A 20,834-nucleotide genomic window follows, 5' to 3' on the forward strand; every position below is an offset into this window, starting at 1 on the left:
GGGTTTCCTGCCCAAGGCGCTTGGAGGAAAGAGGGCTGGAGTAGTTCTGGAAGGGCAGCTGTCTTGAACTGGGAGTTGGAAAATGACTAACACTGATCTAGGAAGTTATTCAGTATGTTTTCAGTGATTCCGGGGTAGCAGAAGGAAAGCCATTGAGGTTAGAGACATAATGGGCAGAGGTGCATGGTGACCCAGGGTTGCTAAGGATTTAGAAAGCACTTGAAAAGGGCAGTTAATACAGACATACATCAGGTATTTCGTGTCTGGGTCTGGACCACTGCAGGGAAGCAAATGTCACCATAAAATGAGTCAGATGGGGGCGCCTGGGTGGGTCAGTCAGTTAAGTGTCCCTCCGACTTCTGCTCAGGTCACGATCTCAAGGTTCATGAGTTCAAGCCCCGCATCGGGTTCTGTGCTGACAGCTCAGAGCCTGGAGCGTGCTTCGGATTCTGCGTCTCCCTCTCTCTCTGGCCCTTCCCCACTATCACACTGTCTCTCTCTCAAAAATAAATAAATGTTAGAAAACAACTTAAGGGGCGCCTGGGTGGCGCAGTCGGTTAAGCGTCCGACTTCAGCCAGGTCACGATCTCACGGTCCGTGAGTTCGAGCCCCGCATCAGGCTCTGGGCTGATGGCTCGGAGCCTGGAGCCTGTTTCCGATTCTGTGTCTCCCTCTCTCTCTGCCCCTCCCCCGTTCATGCTCTGTCTCTCTCTGTCCCCAAAATAAATAAAAAACGTTGAAAAAAAAATTAAAGGGGCGCCTGGGTGGCGCAGTCGGTTAAGCATCCAACTTCAGCCAGGTCACGATCTCGCGGTCCGTGAGTTCGAGCCCCGCGTCGGGCTCTGGGCTGATGGCTCAGAGCCTGGAGCCTGTTTCCAATTCTGTGTCTCCCTCTCTCTCTGCCCCTCCCCCATTCATGCTCTGTCTCTCTCTGTCCCAAAAATAAATTAAAAAAAAAAAGAAAAGAAAACAACTTAAAAGAAATAAATAATGAGTCAGATGAATTTGTGGGTTCCTACTACATAACAGTTTATACTATACTGTCGACTATTGAGTGTGCAATAGCATCTCGCCTCAAAAACAATATGTATATCTTAATTTAAAAATACTGTCTTGCTAAAAAATGCTAACCATCATCTGAGCTTTCAGTGACCACAGATCATCCTAACAGACATAATAATAATGAAAAAATTTGAAAGATAGGAGAATTCCCAACATATGACACGGAGATACGACACCAACAAATACTGCTGGAAAAACAGCGCCGATAGACGTGCTTGAGGCAGGGTTACCGCCAACCTTCAGTTGGCAAAAAATAAAATATCTGATCGGAGCCCTAAAGCGAAGTACAGTAAAACGAGGTCTGCCTGCATTTTCTCCTTGCCTTATTGTGGTGCCTTAGAGATGACTGGCATTTTCATTGCCTCTGTTTTCATAAATGTGCTTTCAGAGGAATAAAGAGAGGACACGGGCTGAAGGGACCTCGGGTTTTCTTCACAGAGCATCATTACGGGTGCTGCGTCCTCATGACTTTTTAAGAATCAGCAGAGCGGACTTCAGGCATCCAACATATGTGGCTTTTGAGTGAGACTTCTTTTTTCTGCGGGATGATGTGGACAGTGTGCTTTGGGAGGCAGAAGGATGTTCCTGTTATACACATTCATTAGTGTGGGCTCTGAACTAATTCATCAAGCAGCTACTCACTTTGAAACAGGAAAATGAAGAAGGCATTTCATGATTTTTTTTTTTTTTTTTTGGAATCACGGCCAGAGGAAGAATCTGGATTCCTAAACCGTGAGCTGGAAATGAGTCAAGAGAGAATCGTTGGCATCAGACAGAAGTTGGAGTCCTGAATCTGTTAGCTAGTTAGTTTGCACGTTGAGTACATTACTTCACTCCATTCACCTATATTTCTTCATTTATTACAAATAGAATAACGGGGTGGGGGGCGCCTGGGCAGCTCAGTCAGTCGGGTGTCCAAGTCTTGATTTCGGCTCAGGGCACGATCTCACAGTTCGTGGGATGGAGTCCCACGTCAGGCTCTAGACCACAGCGTGGAGCCTGCTTGGGATTCTCTCCCTCTCTCCGTCTCTCGGCCCCTCCCCCTGCTCACTCTCCCTGTCTCAAAATAAGTAAACTTGAGAATAAATGATAGTCTCAAAATAGAAAACAGAGGTGTCTACCACTGAGGGTGATTTTAAGGCTACAAGGAGATAATGTAATTCAAATATTAGCCAAATATTAGCCATTCAAATATTAGCCATTATTATTATTATTATTATTATTATTATTATTATCATTACATGTGTACATTAACACCCAAACATAGCCAGTGTTCTTTAGTCATTCTTAATAAGTAGTTAATGGTTTATAATTAAATACTTACTTTGTTAACTGATTTCATGCAACAGGCCTTTCTGAATCTTTCTCAGGGCACTTCAAAAGTTCATTGCCTTCAGCGAAAGTAGAGCCTTACTAGATTATTAAGACCGGGATTATTAAAAGAAAGCATTTGCTGGGGCACCTGGGTGGCTCAGTCGGTTCAGCATCTGACCTCAGCTCAGGTCATGATCTCAAGGTTCGTGAGTCTGAGCCCCACGTCGGGCTCTGTGCTCACAGCTCGGAGCCTGGAGCCTGCTTTGCTTCGGATTCTGTGTCTCCCTCTCTCTCTGCCCCTCCCCTGCTCGCGCACTCGTGCGCATGCTCTCCCTCTCTCTCTCTCTCTCTCTTCTCAAAAATAAATAAACATTTAAAAAGATGTTTATTTAGGGGCACCTGGCTCTGTGCTGACAGCTCAGAGCCTGGAGCCTGCTTCAGATTCTGTGTCTCCCTGTCTCTCTCTGCTCCTCCCCTCCCCCCCCCCCCAACCTCTGTCTCTCTCTCAAAAATAAATAAACTTAAAAAAAAAAAGCATTTGCTAAAGAAGTCTAAAGGGTACACCTTTCACACAGTCTTACCTGGAAGAATCCAAGTAAACAGGTGTTTTCTTGACAGTGTGCCCTTTCCTCCTGGCCCTTCGGAGTTCATGTCATGGCCACAGCCAGCCTATACTTCAAGCAAACACTATAGAACAAGAAATTGAATGCAGAGGCACATTTGAAAACTTAACTTTTCTCCGTTAAGCCAGATATGAAAGAGATTTGCAGAAGTTCAAATCATTGTCACTCTTCTTAATAACCTTTTTTGTCTTGGAAAATGTAGTTGCTTTTTATGAAGAGACGCTATTTTATGTAACGTGCAGTGGGTCTATTATCATTTGTAGCAAATGAATGAATTTTAACGTAGTTCAAAACTGTTTTAATTTGTAACACAGCGGATATTGTTCAATATCATCTGCCTCGTTAAAAGCTCTTTGGGGTCCTCAATACATTTTAGGGGTGCAAAGGGAACTTGGGACCAAAAGTTTGAGAACCACTGGCTTGGCATATTGGGTCCTAGGGTGCATTTTGGTCAGTGTGTATCTGCCAGTTGCTTACGTCTCCTGGGAAAATTGTCCTGTGGTCAAATGTGTTTGGGGCCAAGATGCATGCTTCTCTGAGATTTACAATACATGTCAATACACCAGAGCCCCTCAAAAGTGTTTCCCAAATGTACCTGAATCTTTTTGTCCTGGTTTTATTTTTAGCATAGCATGACATTTCACCATGGAATATGTCATCCCATTGAACACACCGGCCAATACATGACGTATACTACCCTCTCCCCCATTTCTTAAACATAAAAAGCAAGATTCATCAAGTACTTTCCTTCAAATCCATGTGTTACTTAGAGGAAGGCCCATGAAAGTTTACTAATTGATCTCACCAACTCTCTTTTTTTTTTTTTTTAATTTTTTTTTTCAACGTTTTTATTTTTATTTTTGGGACAGAGAGAGACAGAGCATGAACGGGGGAGGGGCAGAGAGAGAGGGAGACACAGAATCGGAAACAGGCTCCAGGCTCTGAGCCATCAGCCCAGAGCCCGACGCGGGGCTCGAACTCACGGACCGCGAGATCGTGACCTGGCTGAAGTCGGACGCTCAACCGACTGCGCCACCCAGGCGCCCCTCACCGACTCTCTTTTTAAAAAGAAAAACCACGCATCCTTCATCACTTTATACTATTTGGCTTATAATCGGCAAAGCTGACTTCACGATGCAAATTCATACGTTTGCACAAGTCTTTGAGACATTTTTGTCTGTTAATCGGTAGCATCTGCTCTTTGTGTCACAAGACAGAGTCATGCCATTTCCACACAAATTGTCCAAATTGCAGCCTAGCCGGGGACCTGTCGCTACTGTTTGGTATTTTTAAATGGATATATATATATATAGGTATATATATATATATATATATATATACACACACACATATATACATATACATATATATATACGCACACCTGTGCTGATACATCATATGTCTTTCTAAAACATAGTCGCTCTTCGTAACAGAAAGGTTTATAAATGGCAGGTGTTTTGTTTTTGTTTTTTTAATTTCTTATGATTCTTTCTTTCTAGTTCTTTGGTTCCCATTGGTTGTGGGCATAATTGTAACAGCTAAAACAAGAGAAAAGGCTTCCACAGTGTGGATGAGGAACATGTTCCTGGCTGCACTTGATGGACATTGTCCTCCTAAAAAATAAGGACGCTACAATAACCAGCAACAGTTCCTTTCTGACAACAGCGACGTTCTAAATTTGTAATGAGACAGAGGTACAGAGGTCACGTCTTTCACTTTCTGTATTTCATGTCTGTGTTGGGGGAAGAATGGAGAAGTCTTAATTTGTTGTAACCATTAAAAGGATGGTAGTTATTGTACATTATGTGGTTCAAAAGCTTTTGTTCTTTATGTTTTGGCCTTGCCAGTTCCTACTTAGAAACTTAGTATTTGTTGAATCCTTGGTGACTCTCTATCGGCAACTGAAAATTGATTGTCCCTTATTCCGTAAAAAAAAAGAAAAAAAATTCAGGCAGAAATACCGTGGCTGTCTTATCCAGCGTCTTGGTGTTTTCTTAGCACTGAGCAGTTTTAGCGAGAGGTCTTTAAATGTGCAAAAGGACATTCAGTCTACCGGAATTTATATTAGAGCATTTTGTAAACTATGCTGGAAATTCTCTCATAGTTAAATTAACCAGATTAACCAGACTGAAATTGAAGAACCAGATGGAGGTTACTCTTCAAATGGCAAGAGGCCACCTTTCCATCTTCTTTGACGGCTCAGTATATATCGTTAAGGTATTTGGGAGATTGAAAATAGAATCACAGAACTACGTGACAGGGTAAGAAGTTTGGTAAAGATGCACTTGGCCATTGTTTATATAAACTCTATGATGTTAACACTTCCTGCAAGGGAGAGTCATATTTTAGGTATGCACATACGAGGTGGAAAAGGTTATCCTGGAGGGGTCCGGTCATGCATCCACAGAGAGCTTCAGCTCTGGAGTCAGATGGCCTGCGTTGGAGTCTCACCTCCGTCACATTATGTGTGGTGTTGGGCAGGCGATGTAACTTCCTTGCAACTGTTTCTCCAACTGTAAAAAGTCGTCTAAAATTCGTGGAACAGCGTCTTAACACATTATGACTGTATTAGTTATCTACTGCTGTGTTATAAATTGCCCTGCAACTTGGGCGTTTCAAATAACAAATACTTACTATCTCACAGTTTCTGTGAGTAGGAGCCAAGGCACATCTTTGATCCGTGTCTGTGGCTTGGGGCCCCCATAAGGTTGCAGTCAAGCCATTAATTAGCCCAGGCTGCAGCCTCATCTGAAGGATGGGGTGGGGGTGAGGTTGGGATCTGCCTCCAAGCTCATTCGTACAGATGCTACCAGACCACAAGGCCCCCCCCACAGGCTGGCCTCACAGCCTGGCATTGGTGGGTGACCCAGGAGAGAATGTGTGAGGACATTCAAGATGGATGCCAGTCGTGTAGTCACCTAATCTTGGAAATGGCACCTGTTGCCTTTGCCAGCCTCTGCTTGCTAGACGAGAGTGACTCAATCCAATCCATACTCAAGGGGAGGGTATTTTAGACTTCCGTATCCTACCATCTACTTGGTATCTAAGGATGTCTAATAGGCATCTTAAACCTAACATGCAAAAATGGAGTCCCCAGCACCTGCTTTTGCCACGATCTTTTCTGTTTGGTGAATGGCAACTCTGTTCTTATAGATGATCTGGTCAAAAATTTGAACTATCCTCCTTAACTCTTTTCTTGCTCTTGTACCCCTTGTCAACTTGACTTTCAAAATATATCCAGGATCTCACCAGTTCTCACTACCTCCTCCCCCAGTCCACGTGTTGGGTGTCTCACCTGAATTTTCGCAGTAGCCTACCTGGGCTCCCTGCTTTCAGCATTGTCCCCTTAGGGCCTGTTCTTCACAGCAGACAGAATGATCCCTTAAACATAAGGCAGATCATTAGACTACTCCATTCACAATTCTCTAGTGTCTTCTCCTGTCACCTGGAGTAAAAAAAGCAAAAGTCTATGCAATGGCCTACAAGGCCTCTTGTGATTATAAAATTATTTTTCTGTATTTAATTGTATAAAATGATGTTTGTATAATAAATACCCATATACATATGTATGTGAAAGCATGTATTTGTATGTTTAATTGCTTAATTTATCTGGAGTCTATTTTCTGAGTCATGTTAGATGGGGATCTGACTCTTTCCAAATAATGAGCTAATTTTCCTGTCACTATATATTGAACAGAACACCCATTCCCCACTGGCATGGTATTCCACCACGAACCTGGTAGTTTTTTTCCCCATGCAGTCTAATTGTTGAATTTTAGAATAGTGATATTCCTAACAGGTCCTATAAGATACAATTTAGAGATTTCATTTGATGTGGGATACTCAAATACATATAAAAACAACTTGAATTCTAGTTGGGAATTAATTATGGAGAACAGTTAGTTACTTGTGTCCCTTTATATGAGAGATAAGGAACTAATTCTACCTGGGAGATTGTGACTTAAATTGAAAAATCCAGTTAGCTGCAAAACTCAGATGAAAAGAAAGGGGAAAAAAAATCCTCGTTGCTTTTAGGCCACTGTTTCTGACACGTGTTGATATACTTTGCTGTCGCTGCCTAGAGCTGTTGAGAAAATTATCACAAAAATGCTTATCGAATTTCAGACCCTGTAAGGATATCATCTGGATTGAGATCCTTGTTTATCCAGGTAACTTTCAGCATGCAGGCGTATCTGTGAATGCTGTAGTCCCCTGGTGTTCTTTTCTTCTGTCTAGACTTTTGGTCTTATCTCTGTTTATAGCTTCCACTGGCGAACAAGAATGGGTATGCAAAGGAGATTAAACTGTTTTGTTGGTTGGTTGTTTTGTGGTGTTTTGTTGGTTATTGGCATTCGTGGCCCTGCTGAAGAGTTTGCTGGAAGATGGAAGTAGGTTGAAATTCTCGCTTGAAAGGAAGTGGATGGAATGTTCAGTGGTTTCCTTTTGACAAAAACGGTCTCATACCTGGTGCACGGTGTGTCATTGAGGGTCGACTATAAATCACAAAAGGAATTGCTTCAACTCCTTCACATCTACAGAGATAAGAGTGGGAAATCGTGTCACTGAGATCCGTCCTTGTCCCTCCCTTTTTCTTCCTCCTCCACAAGACGTGTGACTTGCCCCGTGTGGACTTGCCCCTTGGCTCTGGCAGCCAAGGAAGGGCCCTGAGCTAATGAGGGAGCCGTGCTTCCTCTCCTGGATGATTTTACTACCACTTGGTGCCAAGATAGAATCCAGAAGCGAATGTCTTTCTTTAGGCAGAAACAGCACAGAGAAAGAGAGAGAAAGAGGGCCGAGAGAAAATAGAGAGCTTCTGGTAAACTTTGAACCAACACCATACGTGGCAGTCAGTGAGCAGTGGGCACGAGTGATTCCACCCAGAGTCTGGTCAAGGCGCAGATGAACGTGCTGTGTGCTCTCGGCCTCCCTGGGCCGGCAGCTTCGTTTGCGGAAGAATCTTGAACTCGACGACAGACACCCCTCCAGGTCGAAACCACCGAGCTGGAGAGCTGGTAACAAATGAAAGAAAGGCAGTAATTTATTTTTAGTAAAAGAAGATTGATACCAATAACTCGCAGTGGGCTTGCCTAAATCCTCCTCTTCCCTTTCAAATTCTGTTTTTACCCAAACGGTAAGCTAAAGACAGTTTGTCGTGCTCTGAACTTCCTGGCTTGTGTTGATTTGTTAGCAATATGTTGCTGTTACACATTTGAGTGGGAGCTGAGTTACATTGCATGAAAAAGCTGCTCTAGAGGCTAATAAAAATCGTGACAACCCCACTTTCGGTGGGTATTGATAGCATCAAGAAAATAAAAAAGACTTTGCCATTTTCAGGCAGTCACTCTTCCAACTAGACTGAAAATATAATGGGCTTCAACTCAGCTCGCTCGTTTAAACATTACCCCAGAGCAGCTTTCTCTTCCTCCTCAAAAGTTCTGAGTGCCTACACGAATTTAACCACAGACAGACACAACCCCCTCCCCCCAAAAGGTCTTTTCGAACACGTTGAGTATTTTATCAAGCAATGGCTTCAGAAGGCTCTCAAGGAATCGGTAATTCACGCAGTCACCTTGTGAGGCAGGAAAGTATATATCCGCTCTCTTACAGCTGGGTCATCGGAAAGTGACCTGGCAGTGGCCGCAGGACCTTTGCAAACACGTGGAGTTTGGAGTCACAAGTGGGTTGCAGTCATCCTGGTGAGAGAACTGGATGGTGGTCTTGCTGTGTGTTTGCAAAACAGATGAGGACGAGCTCCTAAAGGGCTAGAAAAGGCTGCGGACGGTTTTGGAAGGCCGTTTCCAGGCTCAAATGGCCAATGTCAAAAAAAAAAACAGCAGTGGGGGGGGGACTTGTTAGAGCATGGGAAGAGCTCGAACAAAACCCCGTGACAGGTGACTGTTATAAGTCACAAGGCAGAAGAGGACTCTCCGAAGCCACCTTGTCACACACGGTTCTCATGTGTATGCTTTGTTGGCACCTCTGAGGAGGGGTAGAGAGGCATGCGCATTTTAACCATTCGTTTCATATTTAGCGTGTAAAGTAAATGCCATTTTCCAGCTTGGGCGGGGGGTAGTTCTTGATCAAGTTGTATCGAGACTCGGCATGAACACCCATCAATTAAATTACCTGTTTCCGGTGCAAAATAGAAAGTTTCCTCTTTCTGACCCTGTCTCTTTTTTGTTGTTGTTGTTCAGTCCTAACTGCCCTGTGTTTAAAGATGTTAATGTTGGCTCAGTGACTCTGAGTCTTTAATGGGCAGAATCAGATGACTTTTGATTTGACACGAAACTTCCTCCCCTTTCTATCCTTGATAACTGCCCATCAGTTATCTCTAATTATTAAACGTAAGGAATCCTTCTTTATATATCTATTTCAGTTAGTAAACTTGAAATTCTGCAAGCACGTTGCCGGTGGTTTATATCCCAGCTTTCAAAATACGCTACCTATCCGACAGGTGTTCCGTTTTCTTTCCCCCTTCTCCCTTCCCACCTCTAGTATTTCAGGGTACCATATGTAGATCAGTCGTGTGATAGCTTCGTTCTGATCATGAACATGCTTGTTTGAGGTTATAAAAAATACATCTGAGAGAGGTCAGGGATTTCCCCCTGAATATCAACTAACTGCTTGAAGTGGCATTTTTCATTCTGACTTGTTTTGTTTTCTTTTCCTGTAGCATACTGGAGCAAAATGGAAGAGTTTCTTCTGAGGCCTCTGATGCACTGCTTCCCCAGGCCATGAGGAAGAAAGAGTGGACTTCAGCCTGTATGAATGGTCTTGAAACACGAATGGTTGTGGGTAAGTCTTCCAAAGGACTTGGCATTCGTTAGCTTTAGATGTCATCAACCATCATTTATTTGGTGGCTCAGGACATTTTTTTTAAGGGCACGGCTGTTCCTCCACAACCCAAGCAACAGGATGTTTGAGAGACTGTTGATGAAAAGCCCAGAGAGCAACTAAATTTACTCAGTGTGTTTCTGAAATTTGCAGAGTAGTGGGATCTGAGGACAATGCATTTGTGGTTAGAGAAGACCGAAACAAACAAACAAACAACTGTACACACAACCAACCAACAGACTACACCTTCCAGACATTCCTTTTAGCTGAGAGCATAAGGAATTAAGCACACCCGCGACCCTCGATTCACTCTGAAGGCAGATTTGTTACCCCGTAGTGGAGTATCGGGATGGGCAAGGTGAGAAGTGTTGGGAGTTTCCGTCTGGCTCAGTAAATAATTACTGAGCACCTTTTAAAAACCGTACGTGGAGCCCTGAATGACAGCCTTGGTCTGGAGGTGGAATTCAAATGCTCCAAACTGTTAGCAAACAACAGATAAGTTCCCAACGAGACACAAAAATATTGTCGTTTTTCCAAGGAAGGTTGATCAGCCTCGTTGGTTGTACTTCTTGGGCACGGTCCTCACACGGAAGCTACTTCTGCACATCTCTCTTGGTGACCTTGGACAACTTACTCGTCCTCGTGGAATGAGTCACCTGTAAAAATGCCAGTGCACGCCTTCATGGTCTCTTGCGGCTCTAAAATCCCACAGCTGACTCTAGTGAAATTAATGAAATAATTAGACCCTTGGGTTCTCGCTCAGCCAAATCAGTTGCGAACCCTTGGCAAGTGATCTTTGGCAGGGGTGGTGCTCGCTGGACGGGCCAGTGTGGAGAAGAGGGGCCAGGCACTTGGTGGAGGGGGGGCCCTTCTCCCTCCTTCTCCCTACGATCTTGCGAACCAACCCTTTGGTCAGAGAGGCCTTGCGGTGTCTGTGGTTAGTAATGTCTTGCGGCATTAAAGACAACGTGGCACGTTGTTATATGAATGTAATGCAACGTGATATAATACAGTATAGTATGATGTAATATCGTCCTTTATTTTTCTGTCGTGGATCTCCCTCTTCCTTCTCTGTTGGCTGTCACTATCTTACGGGTTATCTGCCAGTCTCTGAACCCCACGAAGCCCCAAACTTTGTCTTACGCTGAACAGGATTGATTATTTTTCTTTCTTACTGAACATCCCTGTTCTGAACAGAGCTCTGAATGACACTTTAAATGATGCTCACATATCACTCTTGTTAGCAGCCTGCTGTCTGCTTCAGAGTGGTGCATTATTTGGGTTTCATAACAGCATTTTCCCCCCCCTGACAAATGTTAAATTACGAAGTGCAGGAAACCACATGAATGTGGTGGGATGAAAATGTGAACACAGTGTTATCTGGAAACGCCAGTGTTATGATTCTTTCTCCTGGTGACAGTCTCCTCCCTGCACTCAACGTATAAAGCCTATTTACCTGTTTGGTGGCCGCCTTCTAACTCCTGTCTTTCTCTTCACTAATACTGTGTGCCACGGTCCCCGTGTCACACTGAGTCGGGAAGTTTGTTTAAGACGACTGCCTGGGGCTGTCTCTTTCTCTCCAGGTCCTGCCTGACCACTGAGCCCGGCTCACATTCACAAAGCCTTCTCAGAATGCTCTGGCCTCTATGAGCTCCTATAACATTTAGAACTTGCACCATAAAAAAAAAAAAATGTATGGCTACCTATTGCTTTGTGGGTGTTTGCTGCCACCCCATCTGGGTTGCAGGCTGCTGGAGGGCAGGGATCACATCCGAGCCCACAGTTCCTCAAAGGTGGTCTAGCCCCAGGACCTCCTGCAGCAGAATCACCTGGGCATACAAAGCAGATTCAGCAACACCAGGCTCGATGAGTCAGAATTTCTGGGGATGTCGAGCCCGAGAAACTCACCGCAGACAACTCTTGAGCGCACAGAGGTTTGTGAAAACTGCCTGAGCTTACCTCTTCATCCTCCCCTGTACCTACCTCCTCACGCGCGGCATAGGGTCTAGATCTGAGCGCGTCACAGATACCCAGGACATATTTGCTTGCTGATCTAAACAGCATCCTGCTGTGATGGTTGCACTCGCTCTTCAGTCGCCCTAGCCTTTTTGGGATGTGAAGTCTGCATATTCTCTGAACCCTTAGAAACCTCGTTTTGGCTAAATGTGTAGTCCCCTAGGTCGGAGGCTCTTCCGGAAGCCTTCTTTTTATATCTCCTCTTCACGCAGTGACCCTGCCTGTCCCTATTCATGGAGCAGCCCCTGCCCACGTGCAGCCCAGCAGTAACGTCAACTCTGGGGACAGGGACCGGAGTGTCAGGGCAGGAGACAGAGCTGAGGTGGGAGCAGCGCTGGGCTGACCTTGATGGCTTTATCCTCGGATCCCAAGGCCACGCCTGCTGCCCTTGGCAGTATGTTTCGAATGCTATTTCTTTCAGCTGTTGGGGCTCGGAGGTTGTCCACTTTGGTGGCAGGAGAGCGATCCCATTGCTGAAAGCAATAAAGTTAAGCTGCAGTGGACAGACATCAAAGCAGCCCCGGTGCCAGCAGCAGATTCAGGATTTGAATCTGATGACAACAGACCGCGTGGTGACACGGGCCCCCTCCTTCCCCTCTCCGCTTGCTCCAGCAAGGGCGAGCCTGGCAGAGGAGATTGGCTTCTAGTGCAACTCCTGATGCCCTTGCTGGTGGGTCCGGCCCTGGGACGAGATCTGACAGAAACCCAACCAAAGAGCTCTTGGAAGCCCAGCCAGCCTGTAAGGGAACCAGTGGGCTAATCGGGAAATGTACCAGCTGTGAACACAGTCACTACGGGAGCGCCTGGGTGGCTCAGTGGGTTGAGCATCCGACTTCGTCTCAGGTCATGATCTCGCAATTGACGAGTTCGAGCCCCACGTCAGGCTCTGTGCTGACAGCTCGGAGCCTGGAGCCTGCTTCGGATTCTGTGTCTCCCTCTGTCTCTGCCCATTCCCTGCTCATGTTGTCTCTCTCTATCTCAAAAATAAATAAAACATTAAAAAAAATTTAACACAACCACTACCATTAAACATTTTTTTAAACATTTTCTCTAATATGTTTTAAGGTTTATTTACTTATTTTGAGAGGGGGTGTAGAGAGGGAGGGAGAGAAGAATCCCAAGAAGGCTCCACGCTGTCAGCGCAGAGCCCGACGTGAGGGTTGAACTCAAAAACCGTGAGATCGTGACCTGAGCCGAGATCAAGAGTCGGACGCTCAACCGACTGAGCCACCCAGGTGCCCCAAACCTTTTTTTTTTTTTTGCAACTTTTTGTATGTTTTCACTCTTGCTTAGTCACACGCAGTGTTACTTAAGAGAAGTTGTGCCAGTCTTGAATTGCGTTTGTGTTGCAAGGCACATTCAGGCGCAGTGACAGGAAGCGTCTTCTCCCATGTGTCCGAATAATTTTGCTGATGGGGGGTTTGGAGAGCAAGAAGGTATAACAGAATGGGTTGGGAATGGGGTTTTTTCCTCATTTTCAGCTAAGGGGAGAAAAGAGAGCCCAGGTTTCCGGAGCAATGCTGAGAGCAAAAGAGGCTTTGGCTCACGTGCTTGGTCAAAATCTGCCTAGATGTCCTCTCTGTAGCCTCTTCCGGTTCAGTGGGGGTGAAGCCTGCCTCTGTGATGCAGGAGCCAGGTGCACAGGCCGTCGGTCACGGGACAGAAACATACAGGTGTTGACATCAGTGTCTTGAGACTTCATTAAAGGTTTTAAAGTGGAGGAATGACGAGGGGCAAAATTAAAGAAATTATAAGGCATACAATTTTAGTGAACTACCAAAGGCATTGCTATTTTGGAGGTCCTTAACAGTGCGTGGAATTTTTCCTGATGAGTAGTCATCCGTGGTTGGGAAAGAGGAGCGCTGGTTCTAAAAGAACGTTTGACTACATCACTTGTGTTGTTTACCACGAGGCATTCTCGAGAACTGCAGATTTTCCAAATGGCTTCCTCAATCATCGGCGCTGCGTTTGCAAGGCAGATGTAAATAGGGAACAGTCGGTCCAGTACCCTCCCTGAAGACCATCACTGGAAAGCTCTTTAAAGGCTTTCTAGCCTAGAGAAGTTAGACAGCCGTCATGCACCCAAGCTGATGTTCTCTGTAAAGCAGTACTAAGCATGCCTTCCGGGTGATGTGTTATAACCCTCTCTTCTTGCTGATAACTATCATGGGCTCATTGTACCAGTCCTTCAGAGAAGCGATGTGGTTTTGTATAACTGAGTGAAACCACACCAGTTCAGGAAATGCAGTGAATTGCCTTATAATAGGCATCATCAAAACAGATGGTGATTAACTTGGAAGGTACCCTTCCTTGGTGACAGTTTGAAAGCTTTGAAAGGAGGTGTTTGCGGTGCATCAAAAGAAATTAGGATTAAACTGCCACATTTGCACACGGTTGGCGTGAAAACTGAAAAGAAACTCATCAGAGTTCCTTACTGCACATGCTTTCCCTGAAGGCATCATCACATCGTGGCTTCATTATCCATTCCGCTCTAATGACTAACGTTGCTCTCTCTTCCTCCCTGGAGTTTAAGACCATTGGCTTCCAACTTCCTCCCAGATGGCTCTGGTTGGGTGTCATAGGTACCTCCAACTTGAGTCTACACCCCCTCCTGTCTCTGCCCCGTCTTCCTTTATGGGTTCCTTGTTTTTAAAGAAACAGGATCAGCGACCAGCCAGTCATTGATGCTGGACACCATCCCCTCTTCCAACGCTTCGGCCCTTGACCACCTGCTAGAGTTTTACCTCTTGCTTATTACTTCACGGTCTTCCCACTCTTCTCCATTCCTCTGCTCTTGTTCTGTTGCTGTCGTTACCATCCCTTGCCCGACCGCTGCAGGCACTGCCCAGAGACTACATTTGCCTTAGGTCTTTCTTCCTGTATTCCATTCATCCTACTGTTTTGAGACTTTCCTTCCCAAAGATAAGGGTCTGGTTGAATCACTCTCATTCCTAAAAACCCTTGACAGCCTGCGCAAGTATGGATCCTTTCATGTTAAGGATCGAACTCAGACTTCAAACTTGTGTTTATGATCGATTACGCATCGATTCGCATTGATTACAAAATCATGATGACATGTGTGCCTGTGCCTGTCAACAAAGCCTGGAAGTAAGGAAAGCAAAAATTAAGATGTTTGTAGGATTAGAGCGGTTGGTACTTTTCTTTAGAAATAATACTCCTCTGGTGTTTTCCATCGCAATGAATGAATATGATGAAGTAAAAGGAAAGATTTAAAGGATTTTGTTAGCTTCCCTTTCCCTACAAGATAAAATGGTGACTTAACTGCATGACATTCAAGATCCCTGGGAATTCATTACCAAGTCACCATCGAAATCTCGTCCCTCCCTCCCATCTCCCCACATGACACTTCTTGCCTTTCTAAATATACTGCGTGCTTTAGCAGCCATGACTTTTTCGTGTTGATTCTTCTGCCTGAAATTCTGTTTCTCTACCCAGTGAACATCATTCACTGATGCCTGATGGGAATGTCCTCTCTTCCTATGTGAGCTCTGTGGATGGCAGTTCTTTGATTTTGCAGCCATCTCTGTGGATGACCCACAAGGGTGGAGATTGGTCTATTTTAAACCTTGTATTCTAAGTAGTGAATCCATTCCTGTGCACAGTATGGCTTAATAAATATTTACCAAAGGTAAAAAGAGACAACTCATTTAGAAGTATACAAGTAGGGGGTGCCTGGGTGGCTGAGTCGTTGAAGTCTGACTCTTGATCTCAGCTTGGGTCTGGGGGTCGTGAGGTCAAGCTCCAGGTTGGTCTCCATGCAGGGTGTGAAACCTACTAAAAAAAAAATAGACAAGTAATCCTTCAAGTAAGATTTAAAATGTTTCAGATCATCTCAGTGCTAATTACGGTGTTGTTAAAATTATAAAAAGTTGATGTTTTAGGTTAAACGATTTTTACGAAAGTCACCAGACTCGGCATCACACCATTTTAAGTAAACTAGTAGAGTGAATCTTTGGTATTTGAAAATTCTAACGTCAGGTAGAATCACTTCAGCTCCTCAGGAGCCATATTTGTGAAGTTACTAGAAATTGCTTTTTACTGCTCTATGTCATGAAAAAATCATATCGGCCAAATCAGAAATCCACAGAAATGACACATCCAGTATTGGCAACATAATATGAATATGTGGTATTTTTTCCTGAAGGGGATTGAAAAAGCCAAGACTGGGTAACATTAAAGGATTGATATAACATTTTCAATTCTGAAAGGCTATTCTACTCTAGAAATATACTTGTTACTATTTTTTCGTTTCTAAGAATTCTGTTTGGTTAAAATTGCAAAGGAGAAAAAAATATCTTGGCTGAAACAAAATGAAAAGTCATCTCCAAAATTAATTTGGCATCCTCAAAAGTTCCTTTGCAAAGGGAGGAGGAGGTTTTTTAATATCACATGTTAAAAATGCCACTAAAAAAACCATCATTTGCACTTGTGAGCAAGGAATTCAGAATGGTATTTAATGGAGATCAATGTGCGAGGCATGTTACCCATCTTTTTAAACAATATTTTGACATTAGGGGAAGGCTGTTTAATAGTGTATATTGTTTTATAATATATATTATACATGCCATATATATTTTTCCTATTAATGTTTTGGTTAGCATCAGTAAGTCGGGATAGAGAATTTGAGTTTAAGATTTGCCACTTTTTCTGCGTGATATTCCTACCTGACCTTCAGTTTGCTTGCCCATGAAATTATGACAAACGTTGAACTACTGTTGGAATAACGAATTTAGAAATTGATCAGTCAACAACATATGCTGATTGACCGACTAACAAAACCTTAAATACCGTATCACTTTGCAGCATCTCCTAGAAGTTGATCTTCGTCTGTTCTGCACAGTGAAGAACCTTTGCTGAATTTGTTATTTTTCTGTTCTGAGCCTTGCATTCATTTGTTTTTATTTTATTTTTTTAATGTCTCTTTATTTTTGGGGGGGGAGCGGGGGAGGGACAGAGAGAGAGGGAGACAGAGGATCTGAAGTGGGCTCCTTGCCGACAGCAGAGAGCCCAACTTGGGGCTCGAACTCACGAACCATGAGATCGTGACCTGAGCCAAGGTTGGATGTTTAAGCGACTGAGCTGCCCAGATGCCTGCTTTGTATTCATTTAAAAGCCTGACCATTTGGCTGTTTAGAAGATGCACCAGGAAATATGTGTACCTGAAACTGGTATATCAATGTACGTCAACTACACTTCCATTAAATACACACACACACACACACACACACACACACACGCACGCACAAAACGTTAGCCGTTATGGTCCTATTACTTTCATGGTATCCAGTTAGACTATTACTCAGTTTGTAATAAAAATTTTCCAGCCTTTGTTCTTGGTGCCTTCCTCCCAACTGAATTCATGCATCTTTGCTCTGTTAGGGAAGGCGCAGTGTGTGACAGAGCGCGGTCCGGGAGGGTGAGAAAACGCTGTGGGAATGCAAAGGGATGAGACGGCTGGTCCAGCTATAAAGTGGTGAGGACGTGGCGGAGGGGTTTGGAGCTAGTCTTTGAAATATGGCTAGGATCCCGAATGGTAGGAGGGTGAGGAATGAAAGCGAGGAGAAGGAAGAGGGCACATCGTGGACCGGCTCGGGCCCAGTGTGAGGTGGGTGAGAGAGAACGATGAGAGACTGGGGAGGAGCGGGGCTGCTTGAATAAAGACGGTAATAATAATGATTAGTGTGAACTCTTAATGGAGCAGCTGCCTTACAGCAGATTCTGTGAGTGTGCTTTACAACTCCCTGCAACACAGCCCCATTTTACAGGTGAAAACAGTGGGTTTAACCCTATACTCAGGGTTGGAATTTGATCTTAAGTGGTGGAGAGCCATTCATTGAAGGTTGTGGAACAGGAGAAGGTCATGATCAGACTTGGCACCGATTTACTCACCTGCTCCGATAGCCTCGAAGTTCCCCGTAGTTAAAGACAGGTCTCACACCGCCGCATGTTCCCTCAAGGAGTGTCGCTGGACCTTCAGCGTGGTGGAGACCCCATAAACACTGGTGGAGTCTATTTTATTTATTTGTTTTTTACCATTACTCATTTTTTTGAGAGACAGAACACCAACAGGGGAAGGGCAGAGAGAGAGAGGGAGACACAGGAATCCCAAGCAGGCTCCAGGCGCTCTGAACTGTCAGCAGAGTCCGACTCGGGGCTCGAACTCCCGAACCTCGAGATCACGACCTGAGTTGAAGTTGGCCGCTTAACCGGCTGAGCCACCCAGGTGCCCCAGAGTCTATTTTAAAAGCTTCCTCAACAAAACTTAGGAGGCCCTTCTGGTACATTTTCCCTTTTAAAGAGGAAGCTAAGAAGAGAGAGTTAATAAACTATTTCCTTTGTGCCTGTACGTGTTTCTTCTCTGATCCTCACAAAATAATGAGTATGACTTTTACATTTAAATTATACGTTATCATGGTGGAGGAGTTATTGGTGCTGAAGACGGTCACACAGCTTGCAGGAACCAAAGCTGGGATTTGAATCCTGGACGTCCTGATCCCCTTGCCTGTACTCTGTCTTCACTCCTCCCTGTCAAACCACTTCTGATTTCCAATCCGTTCGACGCTTCCCCCCCCCCCCCGCCACTGGTTTAAGGCCACTTTGCTAGCACTCTGTTGATTTCAGAGAAACGAAAGCCCACAAGGACCTAATCTACTTGGTAGAAGTTGATGGGAAAGAAATTATTTTCAGCTTCTTCAGGACCAGTATCCTTCTAAATGATGCGGCTGGCAGGTGGCCATTTCTAGGAGCCCATCAAATTATCCACTTGGAAGAGCCCGGCATCCTGTGTTGGGTACCACGCAGAGTGAAGTCACCCTTCACAGTAAAACAGAGTCTGGGGGTGAGTACGTTGCAAGCACCCTGGATATTTAAGGGAAGCACTTTGCTTCTTCCATTTGATTGGCATCAAATTTATTATACTAGAAAACACTTAGCAACAGGCGGACAGCATGTGCTTTCAAATGCTGCCGGGAATTTGCAGTGACATTTACTGAAAGGGGAAGTTTAAGTCCAACAATCAAAGGTCATGGTCCGTGAACCTACAGGCACACATTATGTAAATGCAGCCCAAATCCAAAACCCAGCTTGACAAGGTTTGGAGTGGTTATCTGCTCCATGAAATTAATCTTCAGTAAGATTCTCCAAAACATCAGATGTGCTTAATGCGTTTGAATCAGGACTTGTAAACACTTGACGCCTAATACTGGTACCAAAGATCAGGAGTTAGCTCACCTGCTGCTGTGCCCACTTTGCAGGAATGGACAGGGTTTTCTCTTTTCCTGGTGAGCATCCCCATGGGGATTGCCTGGCAATGCCTTCATCCACTTGGGAGAGGCAGTGAGCTAACAGTACTCTGTCTCAGAGACCTAGCCACCCTAACACCCCACTTTCAAAGTGTCCTTAATTTGATTTTTAATTATATATTTTTAATTGCTTAAAAAATTTTTTTAATGTTTATTTTTGAGATGGAGAAAGAGTGAGAGCAGGGGAGGGGCAGACACACACACACACACACACACACACACACACACACACACACAGAATCTGAAACAGGCTTCAGGCTCTGAGCTGTCAGCACAGAGCCAGATGTGGGGCTCGAACCCATGAACCGCGAGATCATGGCCTCGGCCGAAGTCGGATGCTTAACTGACTGAGCCTATTAAACCCCAACTCCCCATTCCTTTCTCTCCTCAGCTCCTAGTCACCTCCACTTTACTTTCTACCTTGACAAGTTTGCCTATCTTAGCTCCCACATACACCCTGGAATTACACAATATGTGTCTTTTTGTGTCTGGCCCTTAATTTATTTTTAACAGTGTTTCAAATAAACTTGTCTCATGCATTCACTTTTAATGCCTTATTGGATTCATAATTATCATTAAGATATAATTCTCATTCTAATATAGGAAGCTAGGTCCTATAAGAACATGAGTAAGCAACAAGCTTTCAGTTATAAAATAAGTAAGTCACGGAGATTGAAAAGTGCTGCATAGGAGACGTAGCCAATACTATCGTAATCACGTTGTGTGGTGACAGATGGTGACCACACTCATCATGGTGAGCCCTGAGTGATGTATAGAACCGTCGAATCAACATGTCATACACCTGAGATGGATACAACATTGTATGTTGATCATACTTCAGTTGAAAACAAGGAGTAGGAGTAAACAGAAGACGTAGAAAAATTTTTCATGCACAGTGGGAGAAAATAACGTTGGTAAAACAAAAATTAGATGCCTCAGAGGCATTCCTCTTTGGAATTGATTCCCCCTTACTCGGGTGTTGCCCCGCTTCAGCCTGAATTCTCTGCAGAATTTCGACAGGCAGGCTTGCGTGTCTGTAATGCCTCCTAGGAAGAATTCGGAATTTGCCAGCCACCATCTGTAGACCGACTTGTCTTTTATTCTTCTTTTTGCTGATTTTTAAGTCAATCACTCCCGTCTCCTTGCCTGTGTCCAACAGCCAGCCGAAACACGTGATGACTGCCGTTGGAAAACGGGTGAATCACAGCCCTCTGCTTGCGGAGATGTTGCACAAAGCAGAAGTATTCCTTTCTGCATAGAAACAGAAGCGTTGTAATTTTACTGCAGCAGTGAAATTGTAGTAGAGGTGAACATACGTCTTCTTCTATTTACATCTTTAATGAGCCACAATTAAAAGTAGTGGGTTGGCGTGTCAGAGTGAATGTGTTATTTTCAGTTTTCTATTTTGGGGATTGCTGCTCCTGGGCTAAGCCACACTTCCCTGGCACCCTGGGGCTCCAAGAGCCTTCAGCAAGAAAGCCCAGAAAGGTCTAATCTGCTTCCTGAAAGTTAATGGAACAGTAATGACTTTCTGCTGTGCTAAGGTAGAAATGTGCTTCAGATCCCAGAAGCCTGTGATTCTCGAGTCTTCTGTCATGGTACATCTTTTTCTTCTCGTGAAAGGTTCCATGGATTGATTCAGTGTTGAGGTGCTCAGAGAGTC

General features: G+C 44.4%; 1 protein-coding gene across 16 annotated transcripts in view; it reads left to right on the forward strand.

The window, feature by feature from the left end:
- Positions 1-20,834, forward strand: part of ATXN1 (ataxin 1) — a 415,607-nt gene that overhangs the window by 100,735 nt on the left and 294,038 nt on the right. For 14 of the 16 annotated variants that reach the window (XM_023253653.2, XM_023253654.2, XM_045057080.1 and 11 more), the window contains one exon: positions 9,673-9,794. The gene's annotated coding sequence lies outside the window, so the exon portion shown is untranslated. Of the gene's footprint in view, positions 1-4,498; positions 4,694-9,672; positions 9,795-20,834 lie in introns of all 16 variants that reach the window. The other 2 variants (XM_045057078.1, XM_045057082.1) reach the window with 1 other exon arrangement.

This window comes from Felis catus, chromosome B2 (assembly GCF_018350175.1).
Source record: "Felis catus isolate Fca126 chromosome B2, F.catus_Fca126_mat1.0, whole genome shotgun sequence".
NCBI lineage: Eukaryota > Metazoa > Chordata > Mammalia > Carnivora > Felidae > Felis > Felis catus.